Source organism: Ahaetulla prasina, chromosome 5 (genome assembly GCF_028640845.1).
Source record: "Ahaetulla prasina isolate Xishuangbanna chromosome 5, ASM2864084v1, whole genome shotgun sequence".
NCBI lineage: Eukaryota > Metazoa > Chordata > Lepidosauria > Squamata > Colubridae > Ahaetulla > Ahaetulla prasina.
Window position 1 is genome coordinate 110,373,549 of NC_080543.1, and position 21,707 is coordinate 110,395,255.

The 21,707-nt window shown below is 40.7% G+C and overlaps 1 long non-coding RNA gene across 2 annotated transcripts in view; it reads left to right on the forward strand.

The window, feature by feature from the left end:
• LOC131199504 (uncharacterized) overlaps positions 1-20,684 on the forward strand; it is a 44,547-nt gene extending 23,863 nt beyond the window's left edge. The window contains exons 2-5 of one of the 2 annotated variants that reach the window (XR_009155352.1): positions 1,814-1,939; positions 16,808-16,952; positions 19,883-20,046; positions 20,170-20,684. This is a non-coding gene — a long non-coding RNA (uncharacterized LOC131199504). The remainder of the gene's footprint in view (positions 1-1,813; positions 1,940-16,807; positions 16,953-19,882; positions 20,047-20,169) is intronic. The other variant, XR_009155353.1, reaches the window with a different exon arrangement.
• The last annotated feature ends 1,023 nt before the right edge of the window (positions 20,685-21,707 follow it).

The window sequence follows — 21,707 nt, forward strand, 5'->3', positions numbered from 1 at the left end:
GCATGGTACATATTAAAAAGTTTGCGCGTTTTCTGGTCCAGGTTTTTCAGTTCAACCAAAGTCCAGTTAATAATAACAACAACAGCAACAACATTTACAACCACAACAAAGGAAATAAGAAATGCTGTGACATCATAATGGATGACCAATGGAATAGGAGAGGATTATGGAGAGAAGGGGGGGAGGCGGGGTTCTCTTGACCAATTGCTAAGACACGTTCCTACATTTTCCTTCTCTTGCTGAAGTTTTCTTAAGCTGCCAGCAATGAAATTCAAGATAATAACATCAGATTCTACATCAGGAAGAAGTCAAGAGATAAGTTGGGGTGGTGTGGGGTAACCTAACAGATAACCCCCACCCTGTTAAAGACCTTGGAGTTTTCATATCAAATGATCTAAGCTCCAAAGCCCACTGCAACTACATCGCAAAAAAGGCTTTAAGAGTTGTAAACCTAATCTTGCGTAGCTTCTTCTCCAAAAACACTACACTATTAACCAGAGCATATAAAACATTTGCTAGACCAATTCTTGAATATAGCTTTACTGTCTGGAACCCATACCATATTTCTGACATCAATACAATTGAACATGTCCAGAAATATTTTACAAGAAGAGTTCTCCACTCCTCTGAATACAACAAAATACCTTATGCCTTATTATACCTTATACCTTTTTAAATGCCTGTACACCGCCCTGAGTCCTTCGGGAGATAGGGCGGTATATAAATTTGATCAATCAATAAATAAATAAATAAATGCCACCAGACTTGAAATCCTGGGTTTAGAAAATTTAGAACTATGCCGCCTTCAACATGACCTGAATTTAGCTCATAGAATCATCAATTACAATGTCCTTCCTGTCAAAGACTACTTCAGCTTCAATTGCAACAATACACGAGCACACAATAGATTTAAGCTTAATGGTAACCGCTCCAATCTTGATTGCAGAAAATATGACTTCAGTAACAGAGTTCTTAATACTTGGAATACACTATCCAGCTCTGTGGTCTCTTCCCAAAATCCCCAAAGCTTTAACCAAAAACTGTCTACTATTGACCTCACCCCATTCCTAAGAGGTTTGTAAGGCCGTGCATAAGAGCACCAGCATGCCTACCGTTCCTGTCCTATTGTTTCCTTTTGTTATATCCAATTAATATAGTTATTACATAGTCATACTTATATATATGCTTATATATTGTATAGTTATTTCAAGCTTATGCTTATATATACTGTGTGACAAAATAAATAAATAAATAAATAAGATCGAGGAGCAAGAGAAAAATAAATGGAGGGGCGGGGCAAAGCCATTATATGTTCTAGCACTGTTCCATATTTTTAAGTAAATATAACCTGGAACAGTGACAATTCAACTCACAATTCACTCTGCATCTATTAAATAAATAAGACAGTGGTCTGTAATCAGGGCATATATTTTCCTGATTTTGAACCAGTTAGCTACTCCATATTCCATGCTACCAATTGCTTTCTGATTAACACATTTAATTGGCATGTGAGCTAGAACCTATGTATACACCCATGCCTTAAAGGGCAGCCATATTTGTTATTGTCAATATAATGGGCAGCCATATTTGTTGTTGGGCAGCCATATTTGTTTTTATGTATATAATCAAAAGCATTGATCCTAGGAAGAGCTGACATTTAGGTTGAAAAAATGTTGGCACGCTATTAAAAATTTCTGGCACTTTTTTTTTTTTTTTTGCAAGAATGTGCCTGCTTGTTAAGTGACAGATGAATGGATTGGTAGTTTCTTTAATGACAGATTCCATTTACTATTTCTTCACTTGGTGTATTTAGATGACAGTTTTTTGAACAGTAAGACTTCACTCCAATCAAGTAAATCCTACTGAATTCAATGCAGTTCTAAACAGATGTAAAAAGGAGTGCATTATAAAAAGGAGTGATACAGGTGGAGTATACAATGTGCGTAGTTGGCTGACTATAACTGTCTGGAGAAATGGACGACAGATCCCTTCCACAGTACTGAATCCATAAAGGGGATCTTTGCCAACGTAGTGATTCAGACATTATCCTGTCAGCCTCATCTCCCCATGGGTCAGCTTGGACAGGCAGTACGTATTCTCGTAAAGAACTGAAAAGGGCCACAAACAAACAGGTGGATATGGATTCCTTGCAAAAGGGCGAAGAGCAGTGGTGAAATGTAAAATTTGTTACTATCAGTTCTGTGGGCGTGGCTTGGTGGTGGTGGGGTAATGTGACTGGGTGGGCGTGGCCAACTTTTTTTTTTTTTTACCTTTAAATGCATTTTTTCTACAACCTCTTTGGTGCTCCTCTGATGATCCCAGCTGAGTTGCCTGATTGTCAGAAGCTTTTGTTTTCTTTTAAAAGCATTTTTTTGCCTTTAAAAGAAAAAAAAAGCGTCTAATGATCAGCTGGGATCATCAGAGAAGCCTTTTAAAAGCATTTTTTCTACAACCTCTTTGGCCGAAGAGGTTGTAAAAAATGCTTTTAAAAGGTTCTGACGATCCCAGCTGAGCCGCACAATCATCAGTGGCTTTGTTTATTACTTTTAAAAACATTTTTTTCATCCGAAGCAAAAATGCTTTTAAAAGTAAAAAAAAAACCTCTTATGATCATACGGCTCAGCTGGGCATGGGCGGGGGGGGGGGGCAGGGATTTTTGCTACCAGTTTTCCGAACCACCCACTGCCATTGTTACTGGATTGGGCAATCCGGTCCTAAACCGGGAGCATTTCACCCTGGAGAAGAGGATTTATTTGGCCTGACTCAACTGTCAGCAAATGTTACAGATGGTTGGGCAGTGCAAAGTCATATACCAAGAACCGCTTATTTTATGAAATTTTTACTGTGAAATGGTGCATTCATGGGACTGAGACTTCTGATGTGTAAAAAGAATGCATCTGTAGTTAAAAAAAATCTATTAGCCACTGCATTGGGCAAACAAGTTAAGTGTCTTGCATCCCTTAGCTATCATTATGGGACTCCCTCACCCTTTTAGAACACGGAATAATAGAATTGGAAGTGAAATCCAATTTGTTTTACTACCGGTTCTGTGGGCGTGACTTGGTGGACGTGGTGTGGCTTGGTGGGCGTGGCTTGGTTGGTGTGGCAGGGGAAGGATACTACAAAATGCCCATTCTCTCCCGACTCCTCAGGGAAGGATATTGCAAAATTTCCATTCCCACCCCGCTCCAGGGGAAGAATATTGCAAAATCCCCATTCCCCACTCTGGAGCCAGCCAGAGGTGGTATTTGCCAGTTCTCCAAACCAGGGGTCTCCGACCTTGGTCCCTTTAAGACTTGTGGACTTCAACTCCCAGAGTCCCTCAGCCAGCAAAGCTGGCTCAGGAACTCTGGGAGTTGAAGTCCACAAGTCTTAAAGGGACCAAGGTTGGAGACCTCTGCTCCAAACTGCTCAAAATTTCCACTACCGGTTCTCCAAACTGCTCAAAATTTTCGCTACTGGTTCTCCAGAACCTGTCAGAACCTGCTGGATTTCATCCCTGCCTTGGAGGTCTTCTAAACCAACTCTCTGCTCAAGAGGAATCCTTATTGCATCCCAGAGAAGTGGCTGTCCAATCTCTTCCAAAAAGCCTCCAGTGATGGAGCACCCACAACTTCTGGAGGCAAGCCATCACTGTCAGGAAATTTCTCCTTAATCCTAGGTTGGATCCCTCTTAAATATTCTTCCACCTATTACTTCTTGTTGTGAATCTCAAATGTTTTGGAGAATAGATCGGCCTCTTCTTTTAGACCAGGGGTGTCAAACTCGATTTCATTGAGAGCCGCATCAGGGTTGTGTTTGACCTCAGAGAACCGGTGGTGGGGAGGGTGGCCAGGGGTGGCCAGGGTCATAGTGGGGGTGGACGGGGTGGATGGCAGAGTGCTGCTAGAGGCCGGGGAGGCTGAAAATGGACTGCGTGGGGGCTGCACGTGGCCCCCCGTGGTCTGTTTTGGCTGACAGAGGCACCGTCGGCTGGCTCTTTTATATTTCCAGGCCAGCCCCACAGGCCAGATTTAAGCACCATGTGGGCCAGATTTGGTCCGTGGGCCTTGAGTTTGACACCCCTGTCTTAGACAATCCTGTTTGAAAAAAACTGAAGGGGAGCTCACTTGAGATCTGCAGTTCACTCAAAACGCAATTGATTGATTTATTAAACAAATTTATACAGCCACTGAATTCACAAGCGTTGACTCATTTTTGAATTGTTAGGCTGCCCTTGGGATCAAGCTTTTGGAACATATTTGATGTGCTACCCAAGAAGTGTTTCACTGATTCTAGGAGGATCTACTATTACGATCTTTACGTGTATGCATGGTTTAGGATCCCAGTCATTTTCCACTTTGATTTAAGCAGAAGGGCAAGTATAAAAATCAGATACATCATCATCAGATGCAAAAATCCAGACAACTACTAAACAACAGTATCTTTTTATTGCTTCCATATAATGGCAACCCAGATCTCCACCTCTTTCTCCTCCACTTGGCATTCAACATTTCTTTGGGTCTTCATCCTAGGTTTTCATCCTTTAACCCCACTGTCATTTAAGATCAGGTAGATGTTTATGGGAGAGAGAGAAATAATATTTCTTGAATATAGAGTCCTTTTTGGTGGAATTTGCTTCCTAGAGGACCTGCCTTCAAGAAAAGGTATACCCAGAGATTTGCTGTTACCAGCTAGAAACTACTGTAGATAAAAACTGTTCTGCTATATTTTCTCTATGCACTTGTAAATATTTTGGTGAATGAATAGAATAGAATAGAATAGAACAGAATAGAATAGAATAGAATAGAATAGAATTCTTTATTGGACACACAAAGAATTTGTTTAGTGCATACGCTCTGGGTGTACATAAAAGAAGATACATTTGTCAAGAATCATAAGGTACAACAATTGTATTGTACAATACAACAAGGTGTTACAGAAAGCAATACAATTGTATTTGAGTATCAGAAAGAATTCAGCAAAAATGTTTAGTTTTATCATTAAGTAGATATCTTAGTTAATGCATTGCATTAATGAATTTTTTAGAAAGTGTTGTCTAAATAATTATTTTTTATTAAAAAAAAATAAAAAACTTTACACATACACACATACACTCTCAAAGAAAGCATTGTCTAAATAATGCTAAATTATAAAAAGGTTGACATGAGAAATATTGCATCTCCTGGTTTATTCTAAAAGTCAGACCCAATATTTACCGTAGATATAATATTGATCATTTTAGTTCAGAAAAACCATCTAGTATATTTTCAACTACCTCATTATGGTTAACCTAAAAAACAAAAAGACCATTCTACATGAAAATTGCCTGTGTTTGTAATACTACATTAAAAAGCAATTTTGGGAGAGAAGCTTTCTCACTGCAACAGTTTGTTAAACATTTCTGAATTGGCTGGTAACAGAGAAGTTATGCAGACCATGCTAATCTCTAGCAGTAACCATATGAGTGGGTTGCACCATGGTGGAAATACCTTTGGAGTTTGTATTTGCTATATCGCAGCAAATTGTTTCCTGCCCTTGCTGTTTAGTAATATGCTTGAAATCAGAAAGATCTCACCCCCTAAAAAGGCCACGTTTTCACAAAACTACCATGTATATACGTACAGGACCTTATCTTGACAGCCCTTCCAACAAAGAGATGAAATGGATTTTTGTATGCATGGTAGTTTGCTCAGTATGTTACACTATCTGCAAATCACTTTGAAAACAGTGTCTTCATTTTTTATTTTTTTTAGGAGACGGATTTTAGTGGAGCTACAAAGCAAACGGAAGCCTAAAGCCTTCCAGTTTTCAAATATTTAGGAGGATTCTTATCCTTGTGTGATTTCTGGGATCAACCATTATTTTTAGATATTATGCAGAAGTTCCAAGGTGTTTATTACATTTTCGGAATTTGTGAACTGCTGAGTTCTTTGCCCCCAAATTTGCTTTGTTGCAAGAAAAACCAAATCCACAGGTATAGTATATGTGGTCCCTGGCTCAACAGAAGTAACTGTGAGAGGGACTTAAGAATCCTTGTGGACAATCACTGAAGTATGAGCCAGAAGTATGTGCTGCAGTCGCCAAAAAAGCCAATGCAGTCCTAGAAGAATAGAATCAAGATCATGTGAAGTATTAGTACCACTATATACTACCTTGGTAAGACTACGGTTGGAATATTGCATTCAGTTCTGGTCACCACGATACAAAAAAGATGTTGAAAATCTATAAGGAGTGCTGAGAAGAGCAACAAAAATGATTAGGGGTCTGGAGGCTACAACGTATGATGAATAGTTGCAAAGCTGGCTGAGGAACTCTGGGAGTTGAAGTCCACAAGTCTTAAAAGAGCCAAGTTTGCAGACCCCTGCTCTAAACCCATTCAAACATTGAGAATCTGGATATCCCATTGTCATAGCTCAGTTAGACTGAATGTTTGTATCCTGTTTGCATATTATTATTAATTACTAATCGTTCTCTCATATTATTGCTGTATTATTATTTTAAAAAACAAGGTCTCCCCCAAGATGAATAGGACTCTGGTTTCTTCAGGAAAATATTCATACAGTATAATTTTCTGGGTAATCCTAGTGGAGTGGTTTGCCATTGTCTCCTTCTGAGATTTCTCTTTTTTTAAAAAAAAAATCCCAATCTAGCCTATACCTTTGGGATTTCTTTGTGGTCTCCCATCCAAGGAGCAATCAAGGCTAGCTCTGTTTAGCTTTTGAATCAAGCTGAACTAAGTATGTACACTGGTAAATATAAAAATGTAGAAACTGTAAAAAAAAGAAAAGAAGGACTAGGGGTTGACATGATAGCAGTGTTCCAATATTTGAGGGGCTGCCACAAAAGTGTCAACCTATTTTCCAAAGCACCAGAAGGAAAAACAAGAAACAATGGATGGAAACTAACCAAGGAGAGAAGCAACCTGGAATTAAGGAGAATTTTCCTAATAGTGAGAACAATTAACTAGTGGAATGCCTTGTCTTCAGAAGTTGTGGGTGCTCCATCACTGGAGATTTTGAAGAAAATAGAATAGAATAGAATTTTTTATTGGCCAAACGTGATGGGACACACAAGGAATTTGTCGTGGTGCATACACTCTCAGTGTACATAAAAGAAAAGATACATTCATCAAGAATCATAAGGTACAACACTTAATGATAGTCATAGGGAACAAATAAGCAATCAAATCGTATTAGGAAACAGTCAATATAAATTGTAAGGATACCAGCAACAAGGTTACAGTCATTCTGTCTTTTAGTGGGAAGAGAGGGATGATAGGAACTATGAGAAGATTAATAGTAATAGTAATGCAGACTTAGTAAATAGTTTGACAGTGTTGAGGAAATTATTTGTTTAGCAGAGTGATGGTGTTTGGGAAGAAAATGTTCTTGTGTCTAGTTGTTGTGGTGTGCAGTGCTCTATAGCATTGTTTTGAGGGTAGGAGTTGAAACAGTTTATGTCCAGGATGCGAGGGGTCTGTAAATATTTTCACAGCCTTCTTTTTGACTCGTGCAGTGTAGAGGTCCTCAATGGAAGGCAGGTTGGTAGCAATTGTTTTTTCTGCAGTTCTAATTATCCTCTGAAGTCTGTGTCTGTCTTGTTGTGTTGCAGAATCAAACCAGACAGTTACAGAGGTGCAGATGACAGACTCAGTAATTCCTCTGTAGAACTGTATCAGCAGCTCCTTGGGCAGTTTGAGCTTTCTGGGTTGGCGCAGAAAGAACATTCTTTGTTGTGCTTTTTTGATGATGTTTGTGATTTTAGGTGTTCATTTTAGGTCGTGAGATATGGTAGAACCTAGAAATTTGAAGGTCTCTACTGTTGATACAGTGTTGTCTAGCATTGTAAGAGGTAGTAGTATGGGAGCGTTTCTCTTAAAGTCCACCACCATTTCTACAGTTTTCAGTATGCTCAGTTCCAGATTGTTCTGGTCGCACCACAAGACTAGTTGTTCAACCTCCTGTCTGTATATGGATTCATCATTGTCTCAAATGAGACTGATCACTGTTGTATCATCTGCGAACTTCAGTAGTTTAACAGATGGATCGTTTGAGATGCAGTCATTGGTATAGAGAGAGAAGAGGAGAGAGCACACAGACTTGTGGGGCCCTTGTGCTAATTGTACAAGTATCTGATGCAATTCTGCTTAGCTTCACCTGCTGCTTCCTGTCTGTTAGGAAGCTTATGATCCACTTACAAGTGTGTTCAGGTACCGCTAGCTCAGGGATCAGCAACCTGTGGCTCTGGAGCGGCATGTGGCTCTTTCATCCCTCTGCTGCGGCTCCCTGTTGTTGGTTGGCACTACAATTTCCAGAGGAGCTTACAGTTGGGGGGGGGAGCATGGCATGCCAGGAGGAGACTCTATGGCAAGGGGCGGGTTTTCCAGTTGGCTCCAAAATTGATAGGCCTTTTGGTTAGGACAGGTAGAGGAAAAAGGACACCGCACTAGGAGGAGACTTTATGGTGGGGGAACTAGACTTCCAGTCGGCTCCAGAATTAGGACCTTTGTGGCTCTTTGAGGGTTTAAGGTTGCTGACCCCTGCACTAGCTGGTTTAGCTTAGTTAGAAGAATGTCTGGAATGATGGTGTTGAATGCTGAAGTAAAGTCTACAAAGAGGACCCTTGCATAGGTCTTTGGAGATTCGAGATGTTGTAGGATGTAGTGCAGAGCCATATTAACAACACCAATCTGTTGATCTATTTGCTCAGTATGCAAATTGCAGGGGGTCTAACAGCGGATCCATGATGGTTTTCAAATGGGACAGCACTAGCCTTTCAAAGGTTTTCACGACTACAGATGTTAGAGCAACTGGTCTGTAGTCCAGTCTGTAGTCCAAAAGACTGGACAGCCACCTGTCTGAAATGATATAGGGTCTCCCACTTGTGCATGGGGGTTGGACTAGAAGACCTTCAAGGTCCCTCCCAACCCTGTTATTCTGTATTAAACCACTATACCTGACTGTTAGACTGACTGTTCACATTTGGTATGCTGAGAAGTAAAAAAATGCTGAAGATCAATGCGATCAGCTATGAACTGAACTATGTAAACTCCCCGCCATTAGGCTGCTTCAGGGGGTGAGCTGCTGGGGGTTCACAGGGGTTCAGGAGAACCTCTAGTTAAGATTCTGTGCAGTTTGGAGAACCCCGAAAGGCCACTCCTGGCTGGCCCCTCCCACCCCACCCCTCCCAGGAGTCCCCATGCAGTCTGTTTTGGATAATTAAATACATTCTTTCTGTGTAACCCTGTATAAAGTCACGAATCCATTCTTCTGAAAAAACCTTCATGGCAAAGTTCTTACTGAAAATCTGCTTATGAAATACTTAAACAACGTAATATAATCCAACAATCCAGAATCCAGCACAATATGATGAAGTCTCCATTCAGTTTCGATTTCGCAGCAAGGCTGATCTATTTGCAGTTAGTCTAAAATGCCATTTTAAGAGAAGGAAAAAAATAATAATTTTTCTCTCTTTAAAAAAGGAGGAAGTCAGGAAATCAACAATACTTGCAAACCAATAATTGTTCACTCATGCTTCTTCCGCCTGCTTATAGAAATCCACAAAAAGAAATAAATTGTTAGCAAAACTTGGACACCTTCCTCTTTTCCTGCTGTTGCAGGAGACGCGCTGGATAATGGAGTGTAGAAGGAATTCAAAGGGATTCGACCATTCGGGACTTTGAATAACAAAAACAAAGCCCCTAGGGGAATCTACCTCTCTCCCCCCTTGCTCTTTCCCCTGCTCTCTCAACCAGAGAGGGAAAATTAAGTCAGGAACAGCTGTTCGAAGCTATTTACACCGGCGTTTACAATATCCAGTGTGGAGTGCCATAAATTAGCACCCAGCGAGAAAGGTGGCGCCAAGCGGAAGTCTCCCATGCAGTCTGTTTTGGATGCAGGTAAGTGCAGTGTGTGTACGGAGGGTGAGGGTGACAAATAGGCCTACCAGAAGTTCAGGAGGGCCTCTGGAGCCTGGGGAGGCCATTTTCATCCTCCCAGAGGCTCAAGGAAAGCCTTCGGAGCCCAGGGAAGGCATAACCCCCACCCCCGTGGTGCAGGAAACCGACTAGGCCACACCCACCATGGCCACACCCACCCAGCAACCGGGCAGAGAACCCTTTGCTAAAATTTTTGAAGCCCACCCTTTGGCTGCTTCATGGATGAGATATTCACCATAGCAGGAAGAACTGGAAATTCAACAATAATCATATCCCACTTGAAACGAAACTAAAACAAGGAAGGGTCCTAATCTGGATAGGGAGACAGCAGTCAGAACCCAGTGTGGTGTAGTGATTAAAGGAAATATTTTAGTAGCCAAGTCACCAAGGTTCCTGTCCTCCCATAAGCAGAGAAGTCAACTGGGTGACCATCCTTTCAGTCCTAATCAGTAAGTTTATTTCATGAATGAAGGCAAATATAGTAATGTTAGACTGGAGAAAATGCAGTTGTGATTTCAACTCTAAAAAAATAAACATACTGCAAGATCTAATCTGGGTCAGTCAGCTAGATCAGAAGTTTTTGTCTTCCAAGCTTTCAGATTCCTGCCGGGGCCCAACATCAGGGAACTTCTCTCTAACGTCTCTCTGGATCCTGCAGGATATTTATTTGTTTAGACTTGAAATCACAGCTGCATTTTCTCCAGTCTAAAATAGAAGCAGAAATGCAGCTGATTTCAACTCCAAACAAACAAGCATACTAATTTCTAAATTCAATTCTATCATGTTCTGACCACAGTGCTTTTCAATGGTTCCTAGGACCATCACTAATCATTCTCAAGTTTAGTTAGACTGCTTGGCATTTGCACACTGCGTCTGTTGTTTATTTCCCACAACTGTTTGGGGGCACATACAGGGGTGGGTTCTATTTACCTTTACTACCGGTTCGCAACAGGAGTGTGCACACTTCTGCGCATGCGCAGAAGCCCCTTGATGACATCAGGATATCTTTTGAAGGAAATTGATAGATTTTTATACACACATGTAGAAATTCTGACTTTGATAAAAAACTATTTTTAATCTGCACAGTTTGGAAATGGAAACTGATTGCAACTACCACTTAAATTTTGCTATTTTGTCAAGGACAATGCTCTCTTGGTTTAGTCAAAACTACAACAGCATTGTATTCAGTAAAGTCTACCTTAGAAGCTGTTACATCCTACAGATCAATCCATCCAATACAAGAATTTTTTTAGAAGTCAGTGTCGCTGTGGTAAGTTACTGTTGTGCCTCGCCCGCCCTCCTCTCCTCAGCCGGGCCCCTCCCATCTCCTGCTATCTGAGCCAGAGACTGATAGTGAAGAAGAATGGCCTGGCATGCCTCCAGCCCCCAGTCCTGGCACCATGCCCGGACAGACTGAGCAAACAAACCTCCCTACAACGTGTGAGCACGAAGCCAGCCATGAGCTAGAATTACCGGCAGCTGAGCAGGAGGACGAAAAGACACAGTAGACAGATCCCCGCTTCCAGAGAATGGAGAGGCGACGTCAGCAAAAGGAAGGGAGGGGCAGGCCTGGATAAGTGCTGAGTCATGGAGCCACACCCCATGGCCTATATAAAGGATCTGCTTTCTGGCATTCCTTGAGTCAGGCAAAGTCTCATCTGGTTGCTGAAGTCACACCTTGGATTCCTGCCTGCCTTGAGAACTCTGACAGGAATTTGGCAAAGCTGCAGAGGCTTCGTGGCCACGCTGGATACAGACTTCCCAGACCCGGCTGTCAGAAGAGGAGTGGGACACGACAGTTACCTTATTATGGGAAAAGTACAAAAGATGACCACTTCAGTCCTCCAGTGGTTAATGTAACTGAACATGGCATTGTCTTTTTATGTCACAGTAACCTATTGTTGACTCCAGTGTAATTTGTTGAGGCAATCCTACAGGCAATCCTCAAAGTTACAACATTGCAGCATCCCTGTGGTCACGTGATTGACATTCGGATGCCGACTCACATTTATGACGGTTGCAGGGTCCTGGAGTCACATGATTACCTTTTGCAACCTTCTTACAAGCCAAGTCAATCGTGTTACTAATTTAACCACTGCAGTGATTCACTTAACAAATGGGGCAAGAAAAGTCGTAAAATGGGGCAAAACTCCCTTAGCAGATTTCTCACTTAACAACATAAATTTCAGGCTCAATTGTAGTTGTAAGGACCAGCTGAATCTACTGTACGTCTTGAAAGCATTGTTGCTTGCCATTATCCAATTTATATTGAGCCCTTCCTTGGCATGCTAATTTTCATTCTGTTGTGTCCTGTTGATGTTTCTCCCCCTCCCACCCATGAGAAAAATGTATAACTATTGTTATTCTATCTTCTAGTGGCAAATAGAGCAGAATATGGCTATAGGAGAACTCAGCATTCTTTGTTGTCCCCTTGAACAATCATTCAGTTTTGGTTTTCTCCCTTCAAACTATGACTCTGTTAATAGCTACGGTCTTCTTGACTTTATACAGTAGGCTGAGCTGCAAGTAGTTTGCATGAAATGAAATGTGCAGGTAGGATTTTCCAGCTTGCATTCTTAGCCACAGGGTTTGTCAGAAATGATGAGCTCTGGCTGAAGGTTTCAGCTAGTGGCAAGCCTGTCTGCACTCAAAAGCTAAGTAGAAACTGGCCTAGGGAGGACCCGCATGAGTTCTCCATGGAACACATGAGTTGTGGGCTAAACTGGAACACTGAAGATAGAATGGAAATGAATCAGTAACCATCTGGTATTTTTTTAATGTATAGCTATTCTCCTTAAGAAGCAGGTAACACTGATTTCAGGGGAAACCATTCTTGAAGTCAGTTTAGCCCTGCCCCAAAAGAGCAAAAACAAATGATTGCCCTTTCGTCATTCACCAAATAAAATAATTCCAGATCCACAAATAAAGCATAACAAGGATGCCTGGACAAAATATTCCCATATTCCCGTAAGCTTTGATGTCAGAAGATCAGATTCATCAATATCACATCACATTTCTTATGCTAGCAAATTATTAATTAAAAGTAACACACAAAATGAACTATAGTGTCAAACGTAACAGAATAACAGAGCTGGAAGGTGTTCTGACCTAGGCTTCCTGATATAGTAAAAAGCACACAATTAGTCCCCAAAACCCTTTTTTTTATTTTAACAGCTGTGAATTCCTTTCATTCACAGCATGTGCTGAATCACCAAGAGTTTATAAATAGTCCAACAGAAGCCTGCCATAGTCCTTCGGATAAGGCTGGTAAACACCCACCTTTAACTTCTTTGACACTCTGCCAAAGACCTAATTGACAATTATCTTGGCAAGGCCACACAGAGTCAAAAATGGAGCTTCACAGTACAAACCGACATCATCCACAACGTTGCTTTCTGCAAAGGCCCATGTGCCTTTGCTTTTCCTTTATGTCTTATGGGAGGGGCCAATCATCTCCAAGCCTTACTCCTGAGCCGTCCCTTTTGTTTTAACTATTCTTGCCTTCTGGCAGCTCTGAGCATGAGCACACTGGGAACAGGCTCCCCCTGTTCCTCTGCCTCTCTGATGTCCGACTCTGGAGGCTCTGGAGTCCGCACATAATTCCCAGATGGCCCTGGCCACATCTCTGCCTCTGATGCAGAGCCATTGTCCGAGCCTTCCCCAGACTCCAGGACTGGCCCACGTTCCTTCCCAGCCTCCTCACTGTCCGACTCTGCTGCCAGCTCCACAGGCTGCTGGCGGACCACAACAGAAGGGACTTTGGATGTCTTCTAGTCCTACCTCTTACTACAGCAGGAAACCTGATATACCATTCTGGACAAATGGTTATCCAAACTCTTTGAAACACTTTTGGTGATGGAGCCTCCACAACTTCCAGAGTCAAGCTGTTTCACTGATTAATTTTTCTCGCTGGCAGGAAATTTTTCCTTAATTCTAGGTTGGATCTCTCTTTGATAATCTTCCATCTGCTCTTGCTTGTCCTGTCTTTAGGTGCTCCAAAGTCTTAAGTTGACCCTCTCTTCTAAGTGACAGCCCCACAAATATTGGAAGACTACTACCATGTCACCCCTAATCCTTGTCTTTGTCTGTTCATTATACGGTTTAGCCTCCTGTTGTCTAATCAACTTTGCTACTCATCTCTGCACTCTTTCTAGAGGCTCAACATCTTTTTTGTATCATGGGAACCAAAAAAGGATGCAGTATTCCAGGTGTGGTCTTACCAAAGCAGTATACTCTATAGCTGTACTAATACTTCACACGATCTTGATACTATTCCTCTGTTTATGCAGTTTGGGACTGCATTGGCTTTTCAGGCAGCTGTAGCATATTTAAGTGGTTCTGAACTAACACTCCTAGATCCCTCTCAAAGTTACCGATGTTGAGCTAGGTATTTTATAGCTGTACATTTTTTCCTTGCCTAAGTGTAGAATCTTACTTTTCTCTCTGAATTGCATTATTTGGATAAGGCACAGAGTTCAATTCTTCCAAGAACCTTCTGGATCTTGAGTCTATCTTCTAAAGTGTTACTATTTCTCCCAGCTTAGTGTCATCAGCAAATTTGATGAATTCCCTTTCTATCCCCTCATCTAAATCATTTATGAAGATGTTGAAGAGTACTGGGCGTACTCTTGATGGAAACTTTGGGTACCCCACTGGTTACTTCTCTCCATGTTGATATAGTTCCATTGAGGTCTATATGTTGAGTGCGGTTGGTCAGCCTGTTATGAATTTTCATATCCAATGATCTAAGTGCCAAAGCCCACTGCAACTATATCACAAAAAAGGCTTTACGAGTTGTAAACCTAATCTTACGTAGCTTCTTCTCCAGAAACACTACACTACTAACCAGAGCTTATAAAACATTTGCTAGACCAATTCTTGAATACAGCTCGCCTGTCGTGTCCCACTCCTCCTCTGACGGCCGGGTCTGGAAAGTCTGTATCAAGCGTGGCCACGAAGCCTCTGCAGCTTTGCCAAAGTCCTGTCAGAGTTCTCAGGGCAGGCAGGAATCCAAGGTGTGACTTCAGCAACCAGATTAGACTTTGCCTGACTCAAGGAATGCCAGAAAGCAGATCCTTTATATAAGCCATGGGGTGTGGCTCCATGACTCAGCACTTATCCAGGCCTGCCCCTCCCTTCCTTTTGCTGACGTTACCTCTCCATTCTCCGGAAGCGGGGATCTGTCCATCCTTCGTCTGCCTGCCCAGCTGCCGGCAATTCTAGCTCGTGACTGGCTTCATGCTCATCATGCTCACACGCTGTGGGGGGGAGGTTTATTTGCTCAGTCTGTCCGGGCATGGTGCCAGGACTGGGGGCTGGAGGCATGCCAGGCCATTCGTCTTGCTCAGTCTGTCCGGGCATGGTGCCAGGACTGGGGGCTGGAGGCATGCCAGGCCATTCGTCTTCATTATCAGTCTCTGGCTGAGATAGCAGGAGAGGGGAGGGGCTCGGCTGTGAAGAGGGGGGCGGGCGAGGCACAACATTGCCTGTCTGGAACCTATACCACATTTCAGACACCAATACAATTGAACGTGTCCAGAAATATTTTACAGGAAGAGTTCTCCACTCCTCTGAATACAACAATACCTTATGCCATCAGACTTGAAATCTTGGATTTAGAAAACTTAGAACTCCGCCGCCTTCGACAGGACCTGTGTTTAACTCATAGAATCATCTATTGCAATGCCCTTCCTGTTGAAGACTACTTCAGCTTCAATCACAACAATACAAGAGCAAACAATAGATTTAAACTCAGTGTTAACCGCTTCAATCTTGATTGCAGAAAATATGACTTCTGTAACAGAGTTATTAATACTTGGAACACACTACCTGACTCTGTGGTCTCTTCTCAAAATCCCCAAAGCTTTAACCAAAAACTCTCTACTATTGACCTCACCCCATTCCTAAGAGGTCTATAAGGGGCGTGCATAAGAGCACAAACGTGCCTACCGTTCCTGTCCTATTGTTTCCTTTCATTATATCCAGTTAATATAGTTATTACATACTTATGCTCATATATATGCTTATATATTATAGTTATTTTCATGCTTATGCTTCTATATACTGTTGTGACAAAAAATAAATAAAAAAAGAATCTATATGTCAATGATGCTGCCTATTATACTTTTTTCTATCTTACCAAGAAGTAGGCTATGGTCTATATTTTGTCAAATGCCTCACTGAAGTCAGAGTAAACTATGTCAACACTATGTCTCTGATCTACTAATTTAGAATTAATTGAAAAGAATCACTCCTATCTTCTCTCACACAAATCCAGGCTAAGGAAGCAATATATAGGATGAACAGTATTTTCCCAAAATGAGTACCTAAGGAATCAATTTGATTACACGGTAATATTTGTTTTTTTAAAAAAGGATCAGCTTCAAAAACATTCAGTTGGTGATTGAATAAATCACCATCTCTATAAAGGTATAGAGATTTTTTTCCAGCAAAAATTAATAAATATTATTTATGAAATAATTAAGTTCATAACTATGAAATAGTTGATTTCAGTAAAACACACAGATTGGCTTAGCAGATGTTCAGTAGCCACAGCATGCATTTTGAGGGCATGCAAAATCCAGGCTTCCATCTTCTAATGCTGGTTGCTTATTTATTTATTTTCTTGAATGTACTACACCAATTGCTGAAGTCTCTCAACTATTTTATAATAAAACAAATATCTTGTTTGGTTTTGTTCCCTCCACAAGCTTCTGTCTTATAGAAACATGATGAAGTTTCAGTGGAAGAACTGAGAGAAAGGCAGCCTTCCTTGTCTCTCTTTATTAAACATTAATCATAATACATTGTTGTTTTCTGAAGTCACTGTTGCCACTGCGTCTGATATCATATGTTTCCCCTTATTGTTATCATTTCTGTTCTTGACAGTATTTCACTGGGATTGTGCATCTTTAGCAGGAAATTCAACCTGGCGGTATGGAGAATTAAGAGATTATCAGCCATCAGAGGGACAGACAACTTGGAGTTATGTTTAAATGTTACTGTATCATTGGTTGAAGAAAAATATCAAAAGGTACATTTCTGTGTGGTTTGAAGTGAGATTTGAAAAGATTGCCTTATTCTATTAGAGTCTGCCTGGACACAACAGATTGTACCTTCACCTCTCTCCCAATAAAAAAAGGAATTTAAAGAGATATGCTAAACTCCCGCCAAATGCAGCTTTGCTGTATAGGAAGTGTTAAGCTACAGCTACAGATAAAAGAACCTGATAATGTCTCTGCCATCCATGTGATCCCATTGCTGTAAAAGCCGCCTTTTCTACAGGTCTGCGAAATGGAAGTAAAAGCAGGTTGCTAGGAATGAGAATTGCCCTGTATTGAAACGGCAGGAGGATGAGAGCTTTCTTACTTGAAGGAGCCTTATCCTCTCTGCTATCTTTACAACTACTGTAGATGACTTCCTAATGAGCACTCTAATAGATTTTAATTAGGACGACACTTCTGCATTTTCAAGGATGATGTATTAATGTTACAGATCATTAACTTTGCTAAATGGCTTTAATGACACTGAAGTCTCTAATTGTACCAGTCAGATACTCACTCTCTCTTTTTCCCTCCTCCATGTGGCTTTCTTTCATTTTTGCTATTGGCCTCGGAGAGAACTCCAGCATAAGTTTGAAGTCTTGAAATCATGTACCAAGCAGATAGCAAGACGCTCCATTTCAATTATATCAACATCCTGAAATGTTACTTCTGTTTAAGACCGCATGCCAGTTAATGCTATCATATCCACTCCATCAATAGCAGGAGCCGGGAAACTATGACTCTTAAAATAAGAACAGACTGCACAGTATTTTAATAACTGCAAAATATTCATGCTTGTGAGAAATGAGATGTTCGGTTCTCTCTGCAATGGTTTTAATCTCTCAAGTTCAGTTGATGTCCTCTAGCAGACTCTACCTTCTTGAATTTCATTTTTAGATCCTTTAGGCTGCGTATATCTGTCAAACAGAGGTAATGATTTTAAAGTGCTAATGCTTAGGAGGCTAAGGGGAAAAAAAAATAACACTGAAATATATCCTTGGTTGATTAAATTACCACCTCCAGCTACTCTACCTCCTTATGTTCAGACTGATTTCCTTTTCTGCTTTCCAAGTGCTGAATCTAAAAGATGTGGAAGATGTAATTTACTGGCAAAACATGCAGAAATCTTTACAGAAGGACATTTTCTTTTTGACTCTGTGCCTATAAGATAGAGTTTCTAGATACCTAGAAGGATTTTCAATTATACTCAGCTGCTAGGCTGACCTGAGGCTGATGGGAGATTTTGTACACTGGTACTGACATATAATTAAGGCTAAAAATATATATATATCTGACATAAAACATTCAAATTTTCAGTATAATTTCTCCTTTACTTTGCTCGACATGCAACTCTGCTTTAAAAGAAATGTTTGCACTTGTCCATTGCTGCATAACGGATTCCTTTAATATTGGGGTGTAGGTTGTGCTGTATGTCCTGTGGCAGTCATGTTCTATTTCTTTGTAATTTTATTATTAAATTGGTACCTCCCAAAAATAATCAATAGATAGTTATTATCAGCATAACTACATTTCGAAGGTAGGTTTCTCTTACCTCCAGTCCTGCTTGCAGGCTTAAAAATAATAATAATTAGATAATACTATTCTTATGCAGAAGCTCTTCAGGCAGCTTCCACATCACATCTTATTCCTGCTGTCATCATAAATTGCATTGCCTCCCTACAAATGATTTTTTTCCCAGATGGCAGAGAAAACTTCCCTAGTATCACCAACATGGATTGTGGTAGTTATGGAAACAACTGAATATGGTACCACTGGATAGGGAATAAAATATGGCACAGAGGCTCTTCCTTTATAATAAAAGCTACATGTAGACCAGGCCTTAATCATAAGAGCTGAAAATGAGAATGATAAGGAATGACTGGATTTGAAGAAGATCATGCAGACATTCTGATCTTCAGGACACCCTTATATCCTTTTAATTTTTATGATAGGCACAAACATCAGTGGCTATTTAAACAGTTTTAAAACGTGTAGGAATTTTGTCACACATGTTCCATTTACTTGGATTCACGCACACTCAAATGAATTCAGGAAGACAGAGCAAAAAGAGAGAACCATGACATGGCACATTTAATTGAAGTACAATGGCAATAGCTAAGCATCTAACTTATTAGATTCTCTTTCTCTCACTAAACACATTGAAATCCAAGTGCAGAATTTCTCTTTTTTTTTAATGCACAACCAAAATCACTCCCGATTCTGAAAGACATTCCGAAACCAGAATATGTGTTTTGTGTCTGAAAAAAGTGAAAACTGCACATTATAATGCTACGCAAATCGTTTATTTGTCCTCTCATCTCTGCAGAAATGCATTCCTATAGTCCATCCTCTTGCAGATTAAAAGGTACGCTAAGAGTAATGCCTCTTAATGTTCTCTTGTACCTATACACTGCCCTCTTATACTCTTTTCAGTCAAAGTATACACTCATCTGCACAATATCTGGGCCATTCAAATATGAAATTTGGGCTCTGGGCTTGACCAAAAATAGGTATGCTAATTCTACATAGATTTGTGCAATATCTGCACCACAGGTGTGGGCTTGACTGCTGCAGAAACATACAGGTATTATATGTGCACTTATGCATCTACATACTCCAATCAGGTCTACTTGCATATACAGGTGCTTTTTTCAAAAGATTTTTTCAATTAAATTTTGCCTTTTGTTATTTTTATGAATAACTGAAACATACCTCATACGCTTTCCTCCTCCAGTTTCTTTCTCAACAGTGACCCTGTGAGATAGGTTGGGCCGAGAGACAGTAGGTTGGCCCAAAGTCTTCCAAAGAAGCTTTCATGCTTAAGGTGGGACTTTGAATCACTTGGTTTCTAGCCTGGCTCCTTAACAACTAGATCAAATTGAAGTTTTTTATCTTGTGTCCTTGTTGTTGTTTTTTCCAGGTATGAGTCCATAAACAAGTCCTTCCCTGAATGAAAAAATATAGACACTTATATTCATTGGCACAAAGATGCCCAATACTTTCCCTTCAAAATATATCCATTGTAGGCTTATCCCAAGTTCATTTTGAAGGATTTCTGTATTACTTCATGCCTAAGAGAAGCCAGTAAGTATGGGTGCCTAGTTCCTCAAAAATAACTCAAACAAATATTCTGTTAAATTCCGGTGCATTTATGCTACTTCTATGATGCCCTTCCCAAACACTCTGATTTCTTTTCTTTACTCCAAGAACATCTACATATCTCATCTACAGATTACCAGGGACTTCTTTGGTCTCCACTAAACATTTCTCCTGGAAGAAACACCCAGCCAGAAGAAGACATGGCTTCTTCATGGGGAAAAAGCCAGCAGGCGTTTGAAAAACAGCCATATATGTCACCGCCTGGGCTGACAGGACTCATGATCCACATCCCCAGAAATGGGTTAATAGTGATGGGTATTGATTGTCCTATTGAGATGCATTCAAATGAATCTTCAACATGTAGAAACTCCTAAAAACCTGCATTCAAGTTTCCTCCCTTCCTTCACCAGCAGAAGTAAAGATCCAGGGTGGTCTTTTGTGTGTGCGTGTGTGCGTTTGTGCATTTGTGTGTGTGTGTGTGTGTGTGTGTGTGTATTTTCTCTCCATCTGTTACCAGCTGCCCCCCAAAACTAGAGCTGGGGTAAGGGAGAAAATGAGGCCACGTGGGTACGTTCTTTGTCCTCTTCCCAGCCACCACAAAGTCAAGGAAAAGTTTCAGGGCTGGGCAAACACACCTTCCCTACCTAAGGGGTATTTTTTATCTATTTTTTTTTAATGAAGACCCCCCCACCCCAGAAATGAATAAAGCCCACAATGGGGGGGGCAAAAATGGAAGGAGAAGAGAGGAAGGGGAACATCGGGGTGGGTGGGTGGATGGGAAAGAAGGAAGGAAGGAAGGAAAAGCAAATGGAAATGAGTGAGACAAAAAAAAAAAGCGAAGAGAACAAGAAACGAGAACAAGAGGGGGGGGAAAAAGAAGTAATATTTTCCTTGATAAAAATGCACAAAAGAGAAGATGAACTTTGTTCTTTTTCTTTCTCCTCTCCTCTCTTTTGCTGCTTTTCGCCTCGCAGCACGCCAGCCTAAGCTGAGAGCTGTAATGTCATTAAATTGCAAATGCTTTTTCATTTCCGACACACACTGTTTACTTATCTGGCAAAAACATATGTTGGAAGGAATCCGTTAAATTCTGCCCATAGCCTTGGGTAAAAGTGCAATGGAAACGGACCCAGGGAGCGTCCTCTTTCTTCTCCTTTTAGCACTTCCCTTATCTACAAGCCTGCTTCGCAGCAAACTGGCTAGTTCAATGAAAAATGAAGATACAGCCGGAGATTACAGAAGAACAGTGAGCAAAAAATTCCTGGAGAGAGGGTCACTTCATTGCAAATGATTTCACTTCTCTAGATCTGCATAAATTACTATTTTTAAGGCATCTCCAAAGTCTGTATATTTTTCTCACTCTGTCAAACATTTAATTTCACGCCCCGTGTTCTGAATATGCTAAAATGCATATCTCTGATGCACCTTTAAGCCAGAAAAACGAATGCAAAATTGAAGATAAAATGATGTGATTTGCACTACAAGCCTATTACTTGAGGTATTTACATATAGTTTACCTCTGCAGTTCTGAGAATGATTTATTATTATTTTTTCAAAAAAAAATCGGGATTAAACTCATATAAATATGTATAAATCTTTGTTTAGAAAATAGATTTTGCAGCTGTCGTGTCAAAAAGTTCTTTTTA